The 18,338-nt window shown below is 36.2% G+C and overlaps 1 non-coding gene across 1 annotated transcript; it reads left to right on the top strand.

The window, feature by feature from the left end:
* Positions 1-5,397: 5,397 nt before the first annotated feature.
* On the top strand, positions 5,398-5,471 carry TRNAT-AGU (transfer RNA threonine (anticodon AGU)). The gene has a single exon. It is a non-coding gene; the product is annotated as a tRNA-Thr (tRNA).
* Positions 5,472-18,338: the final 12,867 nt, after the last annotated feature.

Genomic DNA, 18,338 nt, shown 5'->3' with positions numbered 1-18,338 from the left:
GGCTGTGATAACAAATGCTTCAGTTTTTCTCTCCCTTGCTTCTTCGTCGCACTGCACTATGGCCTTCCTTATTACTTATCTAGCTTCGCTGTGTATAGTTTGCCCTCTCTTACACTGTGAAGCCATTGTCAAATGAATAATAAGCAACAAAACCGCAGCCACAACAGCACACAACAAATATCCAACTCACACTAACTCTTCAGAAAGACATTCATTTGACAATTTTTTAACCCTGGCAACGCTGACATATAGAAGGAGAGTAAGGGAGTATTGCAAGAGTCAGGCAGAAAAATTGTTGAAATTTTTCCCCCTTTACCTCAGCCCCCGCTGGTAAACAAGCTAGCTCCCTATAATACAAGAATTTCCGTCAAAGTTAAGTCAGTTTCGTAGAATACTACTGTGTATAATGGGACTTTGATGCAATAGTTGAAATTGAAATGTTAAATATCTTAAAGTCATAAAAAAGTAAAACTGGGAGAAGGCGGTTTTAGCCTCTACTCAGGATACTTTGTACCGGTCCAAAATACCGCTTAGATAGCAAATTATTACTATTTGAACCTCCGGCATTCCAAATTTAGGTAAATTTCCTATTTAGGTAGATCCCGGAATGAATTTCTTGCTGGAAAACAAATTATGAACAGTGGCGGATCCAGAAAAATAGTTTGAGAGGGGCCTCACCCACAAAGGCTTCGTCATTTTCAGAAATCACTAGACTTTTGGGCGGCTTGAAACTTATACGCATAGGAATTACTAACATTAGATTAAAAAAGAAGAAAAGAAAAAGAAATCCTGCAATTTGGGTGGGCTTCAGCCAGAAAGTCCCAAGCCCGTAAATCGTCTACTAATTACGGTTGGGCTGATATTCTTGGACATAAGGAATAACAAAGGTAAATCATTTCACGGGGATTTTTTTCTGTTCCTGAGCTCGCACTTTTGTGGGACATATGCTAAACTATTAGAATGTGGTTCCTATGTCGTTACCAGAAAATACATAATTTTCTGTACAAATATTGATAATTCATAGCTACTAAGTATCGACATCATTACCCTCATTCTAATAATATCAATATTTGTAGACTGCATACAGTTTTGTGTAGAAAATAAAATGTATAAATACTGAAGGGAAAACATTGCACAGAAACGTTATGTTCGTATGATGAACATACTTAGGTGGGGTTGCTTTGCACCAAAGTTTATATTTCAATAACTATGGTCATACTGAATGTTTACTAATGAACTTGCACTAATGTTTTCCTTATATATATATATATATATATATATATATATATATATATATATATATATATATATATATATATATATATATAGATAGATAGATAGATAGATAGATAGATAGATAGATATAGATATAGATATAGATATAGATATAGATATAGATATAGAGCTATTATAGCTATTATATGTTTAAAATACAGTGTTGTAAATCGTTACATTTGTAAGTTACATGCGATTTTCTTTAAAATACCTTAAATCTTGTTTAAAGTAACCCACCCCGTCTTACTGTACTTTCAGTATTGTTACAACCTGAAGGAAATTTTGCAAGTGATTTTTCTATTTCAACATTTATCTTTAACATATGCAAAATAGGAAAAGACGAGGGAGGTCATATTTGGCGTGGGAGACCCGGGTTCGATTCCACGTTAAGCAGTAGCTCCACATCCCATATAGCCTCCTGCTGAACGGGACGTTAAACTCAAAATCAACCCAACTTAACGAGGAAGGTCACGAGACGCCTCTGAACATGAGAACAAGAATTTTGGGAAGAAAGATTTTTTAAGAAGATGAATCAAACGAGAACCCACAACCCAAGAGCAGATCCCAACCTTCATGACTTGCTCACTGCCTAGAATCGTACGTAAATCGTATCCCGTGCCGAAAACACTTAACGTTAATAATTTAACCGTGATGAAATATCGTACAAGTAGACATAAAATAATACATACAGTACAATCCAGTATACTTTGTTGTTTCTTACAGACAAATTATGATTATTTCTTTATGAATATCCTTTTCAAGACAAAGAGCGCTATTTACAACGTAAGAATTAAAAACTTACCAAATTCTTTATGTTTCTGCTTAAACTTGCTTTTTCATTTAAACAAACAAAAGATATAATACTTAAATAAACAAAAACAACAACATATATATAAACAAATTTAACAGCTTCCCTTACACTAGCAAATTAAGTTCAAAATGTTGTTGTGTAATTGTTTATGTTGTTAGTTCGCAAAGAATGCATTAATTATCTAAACATTTTTGAATGAAATCACGTAACATATACTCACTAGGATAGCTGTTAGTAAATACTCAAAGTTAAATCAAATAGAAGCATTTACTGTACATATATCAACATTTTTTCTTTCTGTTTTGTTTGTTGAATTATGACCTGTACATACAGGAATTGAGCTATGTTTGTATTTGAATAAATACGTGAAAACAATTTATAAGCTGAGGATATAAATTACATCTCATTAGGTGCGGTTACTGACTTTGATTACTTGGTTACATAAACGTCTCTTTTTATACCCCATAAACCTAAACCCCCTCTCGTCGATTTCGTGGCTAGAGTGTGCACCTTAAGTGGGCGATGTTTCAAGATTGATTCCCGACGAAAGAGCAGCATTGAAATTTGAACGCATTACGATGGTTGGGATTCAATTTTAAATTGTTGGTCCACGTCTCATATAGCCTCAGCTTTGGAAGAGGCGCTAAACTCCAATCGAAACAAACTACGAAAAACAAAGTTTGTATAAAAGATTAAAGGATTACATTTAAAATTTGAGAAAAATGATACAATTATTCTTGAACTTAAGAAACTATTCGTAACTATTTCAAGAATTGCTATCTAAATCCAGAATAAAAGATAGTGATTTAGGGTTGCATGACTGCTGTAACTGAACATATTAGCATTGAGTGTATACGAGGGTGCTTCCAAAAGTTTCCGGTTTGACAATGAAATATCACTCCACCAGGAATAAGCAGTTCGTGGTACATAATGAACTCTATGAAAGCAGTTTCAATCGTCTAACTGCGTCCGTTCGTTGGAGACATTATGCGTAGACTTGAGTTTGCATATTGCATGACAGTACTTCAGCCCACACAGCTATGAATTTCTAGACTATGGTGCTAAATTTGGGCTGTAGGTTGGAAATTGAATCTTCTGGGAATCTCACTTTTTCACTGCAACCTTGGCAACAATACTGCACGAACTGGAGCATGGTCATGCAGAATGCGAGCTCAACGCACAGCAATAATTTATATGACAGACTCCAATGCAATTGCCGCTCTTAAACAGTTGCAACTGATACAGTAGTTCTACGGTAGATAGCACAATATGTTATGAGCAGCTTATTATCATTGGTGTCACATTTCAGTGTCGTACCAGAAAATTTTGGAAATATCCTCGCAGGTCTTTATATCTGCATCGCTTCTATTTTCTTTGTATTGATAGTAAATGGCTGTAGTCGTTACTTGATAACTGCAAGTCTATCACAATAGTACTTACAAGTTTCTTCATTTGAGTAACGCTTGACTGAAGTATTGGTGCACGTGAGGTATGGGGTGGGTACCAAAACTTTGAAAAAAGAAGAGAATAGTTGACAGAACGTAAAATGCAATCACAGAAAATAAGAAAAATAGAAGTTAATAGTGATGTATAAAGTTGAATACGAATTACCTTAAAGGAGGACAGAGGAAATGTTTTCTAAAATGGATCTTAGGTTTTCTAAAAAGAAACTTGGGTTACCAACTAAAACTCCTTTACATTTTTACCCCGACTGTCCATGTGTTCGTCCGTCCGTCAAAAAATCTCAACAATTACGAGGCGCATCCAGAAAATAAGTTTCCCACGCGTCCCATAGCTAGGAAACCTTATGTTGCGCAAAGCGACTGTGTGTACGTGAAAGAGTAAGGTCCTAACATGGCGCATGCGCCAGCAGGACTTCCCTAATTCTCTCAGTAGCGTCGTGGCAGTGATTGAAGATTGGCGTTCCTATTCTAGCTCCCGCCGCGTGTGAAGTGCGAGCAGTGATAAAGTTTTTCAATGCACAGGGCATAGCACCCATTGAAATCCATCGTCAGGTCTATCGTTGCAAAAATGTCAATGCTGACCGTGTGCGCCTTGCTTTGTGCTCTAGCTTCAGTTGCTTCAACACAAAACTTCTTGATCAACAGGCACTCCGTGAGAGTGGTGTGCATTAAGGAGCGGAAAATCTTCAGGAACTGCCTGCTCATGCCGTTAGGCCCATGGACCTGGCACAGCTAACGATGGATTTCGATTGGTGCTATGCCCTGTGCTTTCAAAAACTTTATCACTGTTTGCACTTCACACTCGGCGGAACCTGAAATAGGAACGCTACTGTGAGAATTAGGGAAGTTCTGCTGTCGCATGCGCCATGTTAGGACCTTACTCTTTCACGTACACGCAGTACAGCGATAAGAGATAGCGAAAAGCATTTTTCTCAGTCAATTTAGCGTTCTAAGAGTAAGTACCATAGTCTCTCTTAACCCTTTACTCAAAATAGAAGTGGTTTTGTCGTCGGTCGCTATAATTACAGTTAAATCTGCAATAGATACGAAGAAACAGTCTCCTGTAATCAATTGAGGCATCCCATAAATGTCTTCCCTTTCTAGAACTTCCAGTTTCAATTTTAAATTGAGATGCTATACCATAAAAACCAAACTTCTTCATGTGGTGTACACGTAACTCAGGTATTAGTTATTTTCATTACTGTTAAAATAAAGTATCAAACAATATTGTGTTATTTTATTACAAACGTATAGCACTGCATATATTTCTAATAGTATATAAATGAAATAAACGTAATCACTACAATACACTAAGTTTTTACAGTACATCGTCATCAAGACCAATAAAAGGGTGTAACTCAAAAAACAAAGTATATAAACGCACTAGAATACACTGAATGATCACATCATGTTACTCTCAAATCGCCATATCTCAATTCTTATTAGTACTGGAGTTATTAAGAAAGAGGAAAGACGTATCTCATCAAATAGCCTCACTTCAGAAAACAAAGAAGCGTAAATCTAGTTATACCTTTTGAGATCTTGAAAATTTTTTTGTCTCGAAATAACTTATTTATGCTCTTTTACTATTTTCATTTCTGAATACAATAGAGCCATTGCGTAACAAACTAACTTCAAGATGTACTCAAATGAAACATATTACATTTAAGGAAAGTTCTTTCTTATCCTTTATTTCCGTTACAAAGTGAGTTTTGTGTCAAGATTTCCTGTTTCTAGCTATAGTGCTATGTCCTGGGCGCTCATGAGTAAGTCACTCTTACACTTTTATAATAATAATAACTATAGACTAAAGAGATAAGTAATTATGCAAAACAATTGTGCTTGTGTGGCGCCGTGGCTTAGTTGGTTAAAGCGCCTGTCTAGTAAACAGGAGATCGAGGGTTCGAATCCCTTCGGTGCCTTTGATATACTTCCGTTTTTTTTTCTTTCGTAAGTTACTTATACAAGATTCCTTCTAATTTATTCCGTATTTATAACACAATTTCCGAAAAAGAAAATGAAATAAAATCTTTGATCTATACATCCCACGATTATGCTGGCTAGGGTAAAGGAGTCGGAACATAATTTCCGAGTACCGGGCGTACACACACATATATATATACACTGTAGATTACTTTGAGTGTTCTTACGAGAAGTGGAGTTGAGTCAAAAAGTATCCAGTTTATTGAAATGTATTATCTATCACAAAAAAAAAAAAAAAAAAAAAGAATTCGCGGGATAATATGTTCTGCCCCTTGAAACAATGGAAGATATAAGAAAATCAGTAAGCTTAATAATGTAATTGACCTTATCAAAACTTTTAAACCTGTGGAACATGGTGAAATAACAAAATATATTCGTTTGAAAATGCAGTCTACACAATACACAACATAAATAGTGTAACAAGCAGGGAAAACAGGAAAAACTGGCATATGGTAATTTTCACACAACAGAAACGTATGCATGTTTAAAGTTTATAGCGGAATGTAGCATTAATCTGTTTAGCATTTTAACAATAAGTACTATTTTGTCTATTAAGCCTTTACTCAAACTTGAAGTGGTTTTGTCGTTATAGAGTAAAAATGGGAATAGATATCAAGAAGTACCAAAGTTTTCTGCAATCAATTAAGCGTCCCAAGAATATTTCCATGTCCTGTCTATTTCTCTCTCGAGGTAATGATAGCGATAGCGACCACTAAACTTCTTTCTTTTTTTAAGCAGTTGATAACTGTGATAAAAAGTGGAAGATTTCAGACCTGTGGTACGCAAACTATCTTTCTCCCGACGTGATTATCACGCTTTAAAAGACATCGAAAGTAGACAATCATCAGAGGAAAGTTATAGTGGGATGTTAGGATGTCCGTCTTTTGGGATTCCTCCAACGAATCGAACAATCAATTTGAATATCTGCTGTCAGCCAACGGGATAATTATGGGGTAAGTGTTTGCTCCCTTACGGGTCCCTTTAGATATCAGAGGGGAGAGGAGGGTTTATAACGTCAGAGTACATGCATTTATGAATATGACGAGAACATTAGAGAAAAGTGGAATTAACTTACCCCTGATCACATACTATATGCATATTATCTATAGAAAACACGGTAGCCCAGCACTATATTCCCAATTGTACAGCATTATGATATAAGTATCTTCATATTGATTTGTTAAAGGGTATGCCACAACTTATGAAAACTTCCCACTTTCGAATATTGGAAATACAGAGGTTGTTCAGCCTACGTTTGGCCGATTTCGTTCCTTCCCCCTCCTGGGCAGAATGGATTCACCTGACCTGGCTCGAGGCGTCCTGCAGTGTTGTGCAGTCACTTCCTGGGAACGGAGTTGTTTTTTCCGAGCGGACGACAATAACGCACAAAACAGGACCATTGTTTTGAGTGTTGTGTTCAATTTGTTTCCAAGTGTTGTGGGTTTCCGCTCTGTGGCCAAACTGCCGCTCAAACTAAGCCGGTTTTGGGAAGGCTATGTTGCGGCTCTTTATGAAGCCCACTTTAGTGTTTCTGTCATTAGAAAACAGTGCAAGAAGAATGGTTGCAACACCAGTTTAAGTGGAATAAAAAATGTTATTAAAAAGTACAAGGGCAACGAAGCTCTACCATTTGGATCACCAACGAAGTTGTCTAGAAAACGGGAATGCACCAAGGCTACCTCCATCATGCAGAGGAAACTTTGCAAAATGGCAGTGCAAGAAAAATCCGCCAACACAAAGGTGTATGGCTAATCGTCTTGACGCGTCTTTGGGGATTGTGAGCCGGACGTTACACCATTAACTCAAGCTTGAAAAAGTCATAAAAACACGCGGCCATCTTCTCACGGATGCCCACCAAAAGGAACGAAAGTGTAACGCCCGGAAGCTGTACGAACGGGAACTGGCAAAATAAAGGTGGATGTACGTCGTAACGCTCAATGAAGCATGGCAAACCGAGAGGCATCATGTACCGAGAGAAAGGCGCCAAGAACTTCAGAAGGTGGGTCCGTGTCTGTAAAGCATCCTACCAAAAGGGTTCATGGTCGTTACTGGCTACTGTTACCGGGGAAAACTGAAGATTCGTAGGGTGGCGAAGAACTGCAAAATAAATTCGTAGTATTTTCAGGAGCAGATCATACGGCCGATCTACGAGCATGGAATTCCAACAATGTACGGAAATGACGCCAATCTGGTGCGTATTCACATGGAGAAGGCCTCATTACCTACCTCACGATCGTCCCTCGCATTCTACAGGGAGATGGAGGAGGCAAGTGGTTTCAATGAGGTACCTGTTAAATCTCCAGATGCAAGTCCTATGGACTATTGTTGATTTGGATTGCTGAAGCGGGCTTTGGAAAAACGGCCTGTGACAGCTGTGGAAGGATCTTGGAAAGCTGTGCAAAGTGAATGGGACAAGATTCCCCTCCCAGTTCTTCAGAGAAGTCTATTACAGTGGAAATTACGCTGTCGGCCTATTGTTAGGAACCAAAGGAAACATATCGAGCACTTACGGACCTGGCGCCATGGATTGTTCTAAATTTTTAGGTAAGTCGAAATTGGCCAAATGTAGACTTAACAACCTCTGTAATTGGCGTTTAGTCAACCTAGCACTGCACTGAAATGATTTGACTGCTGGCTCCTACGAAAGCTGAGAGTCGTATACCAATACATTGACTTCTAATCCATATCTTGCCACATCGGTAAAGAACAAAAGGGGAATGATCGTTTGTCTGTAAAAAGATATAGGTTCTTATTTGCCGGCGACTGCACAGAAGAGTGACACACTTGGAAGATTCATTATCAACTGGTTCTATTAGTGCAGTTTTATTTTTGTAATAAATAATTAATAATGTCTAAGTTTATTAAACTTTTTCTCACGTGTGCGAGGAAACTCCGCTTTGGTTGAGAACTTGTAACCTGTTCAGCTGCTTGTTCCATAGTTATTATATCAATTACAACACTCAGAACGAATTTGTCTTTCCTTTGATTGAACAATTGAGGAAGAGTAACCAGTGGCGGCTAATGTTAGTGTTGCAGCGTTGCACAACGACCAAAATATTTCAAGAAAAAAATAGTATTATCAATAGTAGTAAAGAACAGAAAAAATACTTTTTAATACTTGCATATATACACTTTAAATAACATATTTTTTACTTCTGTAACTGTCCGTTCCGTTAATCCGTTTCAAAAAGCGAAAAATAATCCGTCACAGAGTCTCTAATTTATATTGTGTTGCAGCGAGCATACAACGACCAGATTCCTTCAGCGCAGCAATTGGAGCAAATGTTAAGTCTCCTTTCCCCTATCTCAGAAGTTAAAGGGACTGGTCGTTGCAGTGCTTCTGCAACACAGCACGGTTTCCAGTGAACGAGAAGGTTTTTCACGCTAAATAAGATTTCTGAAATTTTCTTTCACTAGCAATTAACAAATGGAATTTGTTTTTATGCATTCATATTTTTAAATTACGGGACCATACTGAAGATAATCAATAATGACAATTAAAAAAAGTGATTGCAGAATTACAAAATAAGAAAGAAAATATCTAGTAGAGGAGAAAACAAATGATGTAGACCCGCATTTACAAGTTAATTCTTAGTTTATATTGATAATGAAGGCTTCTTCTACAGTAATTTGTGAAACAAATATTAATAAGTCAGTATATAGAATCGCTCCCTTGCCCCTCTGTGGATAGTATTTTAGTATAAACATATTTCTTTTATAAAATAAGTATATTTTATACTCTTGATAATTTCCTCATAAAACTGTATGATGGGGAACGCCACATTGAATTTAGGACTAGTTAGCAATGCTCAGGGGCGTAGCCACGAGGGGAGTCCTCCGGGTCCGGACCTCCCAAAAATTTCGAAACTTGACTAACATTTGTAGACTTTCTTAACGAACTATACTTGTTTAATAGAGAAACGATTGATGTAGGCTAAATATTTTATTTTTTGCCTCATCATGTACTCTTCTTTTCTTATAAAAATAATCGTTCTATCATTTTTTTCTAAAAATATAGATGACAGTAAGTAAGAATTACTTATCGTCTTTTCGGGTGCAGTATAAGACAGGTTCCATATTATGTAGACGTATTGGACCTCCCTCAAATGCTTTGGACTCCTCCCAGTTAACATTCCTGGGTGTAGAACTGGCAGTGCTGTTTGTTTTGATGTTTGATTTTTGGCTTCTGTTACATGCTGATCCTTCATCTGGCGGGTTTCGAGGTTTCCTTTCCAGAACATATCACATTGGTAAGCATTGTTTCGCCTCATGTTGAAGTATAATGTGTTCATCGTGCACTGCGTAACAACCAAGACGGATGATTTGGAATGTAGTTTTTTTTCTTTTACGCACATGTGTGTGTGTTGATGTATGAATATGTGACATTCGGAATTCATATACCAGTACATATTTTGTATCAGCTGTTTTGGTTTTTAATTATTAGGTTTAATTTTATTGTGTGGCCTTTAATTCTGTAAATAACTTACAAATTCTGAATGAATTGTATACCATGACTTCTGTAAATAACTTACAAAAAACATTGACCAACTTTCAACTGAGGAAAAATTTGCAATTAAGGCTTAGACAAAACAAGCAAAGGGCAATTCAGGAGAGTGTTCGAAAAAAAAAATCCAGTTTAAATTTACATGATATCTTATGGCAGTAGTGTTGTTTGCACCAGATACATTTCCTCAATTTATTTTACATTTTCCTGGATAAACTGTGAATAAAGTGTGTTAAATGTACATTTTTTTATAACACTAATCTCTGATACGAACTCTCTTCAGTCAACGCTGAAGAGGAATTCGGATTACTGTCAGGGACTGAGTTTGCTAGAATGAATCGTTCGCAATAATCTAGAAAACATATTTAGTGAATCTACAAAGCTTCTGAAATTAATATTAATTGTACCTATGGCGTCAGCAAAAGACGAAAAGTTTTATTCCACATGAGAAAGAATTGACACTTTCAAGGAATTGAATGTCCCAAGAAATTTTATCACCATTGATTATGCTTTCCATCGAAAAAGACCTGACAATAAGAATACCAGAGTTCAACCAGCATGTATTAGACAGATTTGCTCCAATCAAAGAGAGGAGAATGAACTTATTAATTAATTAAGGTGATTAATCGGATAAAATGTTCTGCATTTTTTATATTTTAAAAACAGAATTTTATTTAATTTAACATGCCACATAGCATTTGCATCTAAAGTTATGCTGATTAGTCAATGAGTCAACTTTATATCTTCTGTCTCTTATCGTTCGTACTGCAACACCCGAAACCACAATCCACCGGCCGCCACTGAGAGTAACTGTAAGGAAATTTCGTGGGCGAAAAACTGGTCCATTCTTCCATGCGATTGATTTCAATTTCGTCTGTGTTATTTTTTTAATAGTGAACAAATGACACTTGATGCATTAAAATGCGTCCATAGCGTTTTACGGAGTAAGTAAATCCACTGTCCTCAGCTCGTTAATTGTCCAAAAGGGTTATGGTCCACTGCAACAATACGAGATCACACACATGCTTATTTGCCCCATTACAAGCTTGAACGGGATTTCATTCTACACTAATATTACTCACTTAACCTTGCACCGTCTAACTTCCAATTATTTCGGTCTCTTTAAAATTCCTTGCTAGATACAACGTTCAATTCAGAACAAGCGATTTTTTTTTAGTTTTCTGCTAAAGGAAGAACTGAAAATCTCATTGATAGAAGATAAATGTTGTGGAACATAACGTACAATGTGTCATTCATTGCTCTTTGTTCTTTGTATAAGTAAATGACCTATGAAAAGTTTTCCATTGCAGATTCGTCTGCCAACCTTGTTGAGGCTCTGAAGTATGGTAATGTAATCGAGTTCTTTTTGAGGTTTTGATATTTTAAACAATTGTTAGAATGAAAAAAAAATGGCAGGAATAGAAAATTTTCCGAATAATCTCTAAACGTGATACCCCTATAAATTAGTCAGCCTATGATTGAATAGGCGTACGAGCAACGATCCTACGGAGATGAACGAGAGCCTGGACCTCACGAATGTTTGCTTGTTCCCCAATATTTATATTAAAATCCTTATTAATACTTGTTAGATATATCAGACAACGAAACTTACACACGTGAATGACTCTTCTCCCCTAAAGTCGATAGAAATCGGCGCCACTGAATACGGAAAGCTTTCTACCAAGATGACCTTGTAGCCCTTGATATCAACAACTGTAATTCAAGTAAAAGATGACAACTAAATTAGTAACAGAAGGAAGGGTCGTGAAACTCTTGCAGTAACACAGGTTATGCAAGCGAATTTCAAGTTGTTTACATCTTAAAGAATATCCATAACATCCTTTATCAACTCTCTTGAAAGAAATTTTGTAAATTCATTCTTTCATTAATTTCCACAGTTATTCACTTTCAGCATTACCTCATCATCAGAGCAGTCATGACTTGGTATGCTACACAATTCAAGCGCAGCACCGTTATACATAAATGTATGTCTATTTTTATAAAAAGCGTAACAAAACGATGACCTCATACAGTTTACTTACAACATACACATGTCGTTGACACAAATATACATGCATACGTACGCTTCTTTTTTTCTTCTTTGATATATGGTTCTCATGTCACGTTACACGTCGTGTCTGGTCTTCTCTGCTCTTCCATAGTCAAATTACATGTCTCTTTGTCATGGATTCCTCAATGAAAGACTCGTGCGGCAAAACTGTCATTCTCCCTTTTGTCTTTTGAAGAGCAGAAGAAAGGCTGGAAAATTCTCATTAATTATTGTAAAATGAAACTAAAATCTCAATCGTTTCATGCAGATTATAAAATATTCATTGATTAGAGCTTAAGACTAAATGATGCAAAATATAAAATATTCATTCATTTGAGCTTTAGACTGAATGATGCAGATTATAAAATATTCATTGATTTGGGCTTTACACCGAATAATGCAGATTATAAATATTCATTGATTGGAACTTTAGATTGAATGATGCAAATTATCAAGCATTCATTGATTGGAGCTCTAGATTGAATGATGCAGATTATAAAATGGTGGAATGAAGAAAGTGGGAGGAAACAGGAGAACCCCGAGAAAACCACGGGCACGGTCTTTGTGGTGGGCAAACACCGTGCTCGTGGGTTTTCTCGAGGTTCTCCCGTTTCCTCCCACTTTCTTCATTCCACCATTCCACACATCTCTCATCATCACCGTCTCTTTTAGCCTAACCGACATAACCGTGGGACGTATAACTTGAAGATTTCATTTTTCATTTTTTGCGAATTATAAAATATTAATTGATTGGAGCTTTAGATTGAATGATGCAGATTATCAAATATTCATTGATTTGGGCTTTACACCAAATAATGCAGATTATAAAATATTAATTGATTGGAATTTCAGATTGAATGATGCAGATAATAAAATATTCATTGATTTGGGCTTTACACCGAATAATACAGATTATCAAATATTCATTGATTTGGGCTTTACACCGAATAATGCAGATTATCAAATATTCATTGATTGGAGCTTTAGACTGAATGATGCAGATTATAAAATATTCATTAATTGGAACTTTAAACTGAATGATGTAGATAATAAAATTTTCATTTATTGGAGCTTTAAACTAAATGATGCAGATTATAAAATATTCATTCATTCGAGCTTTAGACTGAATTATGCAGATTGTAAAGTATTTATTGATTTGGGCTTTACACTGAACAATGCAGATTATAAAATATTAATTGATTAATTTTCTTTAAAAACTTTACAACATGGCATAGCTTGTGTGAAGGGACCAGGCGAGAAAGCGCAAGGTATTGCAGTCACTCGCGTAACTAACCAGCGTGATACTTATTGTCACATCATTGTCGAACGTCAGTGTGGCTCCTGGGACTACTTGATCTACATTTGTTCGTCTGTCTGTATTTATGCACCACGCTATAGGTCGCAGTTTTCGGTCTTTTAACATTAAATTTTGAGGGTAGAGTCGCAAGACGTCCGGAATTTGCAGTATAAATTTTCACTGTGATCCAACGTAAAATTTCGAAATTAGTGGTTCGGATCCCACTTTAAACAATAAGCCCCGTCTTATATAGCCTTGCTACTGATGCAAAACTGTCATCAATCCAATTAAACAAATTTTATGCGTTTCGAATAAACTTGGGTTGCAGAATAAATTTGGCTCCAACCTAGTTTCTTAAATATATTTTTAGACATGGGTTCGTTCAGAGCACAAGAGATCCAAGTCCATTTTTACAAAGGTTCACTTTTGCTCAGCAAATGTAGTAGCTTCCTAGCCAAGAGTCCCAAAAAAAATTAAACAAAAACCACGTGAAAGGGTGTGAGTTAGAGTTTCATAGGACAACCATTAGGAAAGGGCGTTGATGGAACGGGGAATAGGAGGGCCCCTAACAGCACGAGATGTGCCAGGCTTGTACCATTTAAGTGTCCCAGCTACTTTTTAGGTACCCGACATTTAACACATATAATAGTCATGTGCTAAGTATGTACTTCAGCTACTTACAGTTTTAGGTACCGGTAATTGTTACACCTAATTGATATTTGCACTATGTACCACAAATATAGCATTTATATACCTGGCTCAGTTTCGCACTCTAACAGTCATTTGTTTTTATGTCGTCACTTGGAACACATATCTGTCATGTTCTAGGTACGTCCTTTAGGTACATACTGTTTTACATACTATTTTACTGTTTTACAAAATGTGCTAGGGATGCGTCATTTAGGTGTTCTAAATTCATCTTCTACATTTGATGCATTTGTTGCTTCTTTTTCTAAGCGATTGTGTACTAGAAGCAACAAACGCATCAACTTTATTAGATGGCAACTGTCGCCGATCATTTGAAAGTGAATATGGAAGAACCATGAAATAAAGTAAATAAAATTACATGGCGAGCAGATTTTATCTGATCCTAAACGGTTATCGTCGAATATACACGGTTAAGAACAATCTGATTCGCCAAATTCAAAAGACCTCAACGATTTATCCCTCTACAAACGACGTTCTCTTCATCGCATCCGTGGCCAAGTCGGAAGAGCAAGCGGCTAGAATCCAAAGGTTGGTGGTTCCCGCCCACCGTGGGGTGCATTTTTTTTTACTTGTTTAAAGTGTTTTTAGCTTCGCCTTAATGTAAACGCATTACGCCTATAGGCGATTTAACCTATTTTGGGGAGTAATTTTTGTGGTTCATTGACGCTTACGGCATGGAGAACAAACCTAGAACATACTAGGCACGTTCCCCAGGTACATATCAGGCATGTGCCTAGGGGCGGACATAGACTGTGACTATCACTAGCCATCCATGTGATTTCTCTCTCAGAGTTACATAAGGCACATACTGAAAACATTCCCATGTACCTGAGGGAACATGATAGGCATATGCCTGCTATGTAATTGTGCTGTTAGGGGCTAATTTCTCCCTCCTTGATCATAAATTTAAGATATTAACATTATATTGTGTATGCTGTAGCCTGGGAATTATTAACAAGTCAAGCTCCGAATGCCCTAGTCAGTGACGCATTATTACGTTAAATAATTGCAGGGTGTGTCAAAAAGAATACACCGACGGAAAAGGTCATATCTTCGCAACCACGAATCCGAAAAGAAAGAAAAATTATATGACAAGGTACAATCTAGAGTTTTATGATTGCCGCTAGAGAGGGGCGTCCGTTTAGAGGTTATCCGTCCCTACCCTGAATTTCAAATTTTGGGGCGAGTAATACAGATTTAAAAACCTTTTGCTGAGCAAAGTCCAACAGAAAACATTGAAGTCCTTACTTAAAAAATGTTATAATTTCTGTAGTTTCTGTTCACATTGGATTAGTTTAGGTTAGGTTAGGTTAGTTTCGGTTAGGATGATTAGTTTATCTTAGATTATGTTAGTATAAGAGTCCAGCATAATTTTCGAAAAAAAATATAGAATATCGCTTATTTCTATTAATATTAGGTTAGTTTAAGTTAGTTTAGTTTAGGTTAGGTTAGATTTGGTTGAGTTATGTTAGGTCTAAGTACTTGCATCTTCCATTTCTCCTGTAAATTTTGTATTTTTTACGTACTTCTGGACCCCTTCTGCTAAACATTTACCTTTATTCGGTGTAAGGAACTGAAGCTTGTTCTGTCGGATTTGGCATATCAAAAGTTTTCTAAAACTGCGTTGCTGTCCCCAAAATTTGAAATTCAGAGTGAGGGTGTGATCGGCTGTCCTCCTGCCCCACTGACGCACCCGTCTAGAGGCGCTGTCATATGAAATTATCCCACGTCCTTTCACGTGATTTTAGTCACATTATTTCGGACTTCTGACTAGAAGATATTACGTTTTGAAATAGAGTCATTTACTGAGCAAAACTGAACTTTATTGAAAATGGACTTGGATCCGTTGTGCTCTGAACGCCTCAAATATTGCTTTTCTTCAATACAAATTATTGACTTAAAAACAACCAATTACATAGGTTTGCAGAAAATATTCTAATGTTAGTACTATATGAAGTGTGCTTCAAACATTACTTTTCGAAAATTTATTATTTTAAAATAATATTATTAGCATCAGTGTTCTGAAATTGTAATCAAATTTTGCAACTAAAATCTCACCCGCCTCCACGAAACGAGAGCTTAGTCTCTTAGGACATAATTAGGAAACTTTCAGAAGCAGTAACTCCGAAATGACTTCTTTTAGGGCTAAAATAAGCGCACAAGCAATATTTCTGGTAAAATTCTAGCCTTAAAACATGTAACATGACTCGCTTTCCATTTGAAATTTCGAATACTAATCAAAGATGGCCGCCATTATGCTTCATATAGCACCATCTGATGTGTCAAACCACTTTCAAGTTTCATCATTTTGCTTAAACCCGTTTTAACACACAAGGGTGGTGAGGACTTTTGTTTCACTATGTATATTGATAGATTGTTTGAAATTTCCATACTAGGTAGGTTTTAAAATCTATCTAAAAAGCTTAATTCAACCAAGAAAGTACTTATGTGAGTCACTGGCAAGAGGGTGTAATAAAAGGGGGTCGTGATACGAAATAAGTTGAGAATTACTAATCTATACTGAAATAATCTGTACCCAATACAGTGTAGTTTTAACCAGGATAAAAATACAATGAAAATGACGGTTGCAAGTAAAGAGCAAAAAAGTCTTAACAAATAAGTTATTACACAATTTTGAAATATATGTTTAAAATCATGTTTGAAACTGTTCAAAATGTTCAAAATATGTTTTCCTTTTCGTTTGTGTTTTAAAACGTGTTTAAAACATTTTAAACATCTAACATATGTGCAACACGTGCATTTACACGGAGTGGCCAGTTTCGAAAGGAGGCAAAATTTGTCATTACTATATTATTTAAAATAAATATTTCTTGTTGGAAATAGACTTTATGATGACGGTAGTTAAATTTACTAAGTTGACCTTCTATTCGAACACTACATTCATAAATTATGTTTAGGTCTCGTTAGCTTAAGTCACATGGACAATGCTAAAGCAAATCGTCAAGCTAATCCAAGCATGAATTGCCTGATTGTTGTCAAACACAAGAACTCAATTCTCGAACAGTAGCGAACACCTGTTACATTTAACACAGTTATCACATTAGTTATCACAGTTTTGACATGAAAACCGGTCTTGTCTTTGTCACAAACAAGTTCCGTATCACTGAAGGTGGAAACAAAATTTAACAGATGTAGAAGTAAAATTAAGAAATAAAGATAAAAGAGCCGGTTTTACTAGAATTGCAAACTGATATGTTGACATTGAAGCTCGATATTGAATTCTATAAAAAGGATCACCATATTTCCTCTGCAACTGTGTTTGCTTTATCTTTCACTAACATAATAGATCATTTAAAAAAATAGAGAAAAGAAACACACACTATGAGGTTGTATTTATGGTGTTTAGGCCTTTCTGAGTGCGAGATCTCTTTCCCTCCCCTTCGTTGTTCATGATTGGGTCATACTTAAAATCATGGCTTTAAAGATTTGTTCTTTCTTTAGATATTATGCTATTGCAGGGGGTATGAAATTGCCTAGGGTCGGCCTTGATTCCTAAAAGTATCAACGGATTGACTATTAACGAATGCTAGTTATTTATTGCGAAACAAAAAAATAAAATCACTTCCGTGCGAGAGTTACCATGTGCAGTTATTGACGGACGCACTCTTACCGATATTCTAATCCCACGTGCGTGATCCTTACAACCGTACTTACGTAGTGTCAAGGATTTTTAAATTTCTTTTAACTTGAATATTTATTTTGCAGCCGTTTATGTGACCTTTATCTATTTGAACTAAAGTTAGAATTACTTTTTGTTTCTAAATATTGTTTCCAAAGAATTAGGCAATATTTTTCATAAATAGAAATCTTACTTTACTTGAAATGTCCTTGCCTATTCCAAGTTAGAAAATGAATTAGGGGTGTGTAAATTGTGCGTATGCATAATGAAATTAGTTCGCGTAGCACTTAGCATTGAATTCATTCATTAGTGAAGCAATTGAAACAAAAAAACTAAAGTGTTAATAGCAACTACACACTTCATTTCTTAATCCTGATCTTTAAGAAAGGAAATGCTAAAATCAGTTTACAAGTTAAACTTCTTTGTTAATTTGTGTATTCTCAATCCAGTTGGTTTGCTTTCGTAATACAATTTCAAATTGCTACTAGTATCACAGCGACTACTTTCACCTATGCTAATGCAGGGGCGGATCCAGGACGGACTTCTGGGGGGCCGGTGGGTTGTAATACTGCTATTTACAGCTACTTTTAAGAGTTCCCAACTCTGG

Source organism: Thermobia domestica, chromosome 1, assembly GCF_964235325.1.
Source record: "Thermobia domestica chromosome 1, izTheDome1.hap1.1, whole genome shotgun sequence".
NCBI lineage: Eukaryota > Metazoa > Arthropoda > Insecta > Zygentoma > Lepismatidae > Thermobia > Thermobia domestica.
The sequence above is the reverse complement of the archived record's forward strand: the minus strand, read 5'-3'. Positions and strand labels throughout refer to the sequence as shown.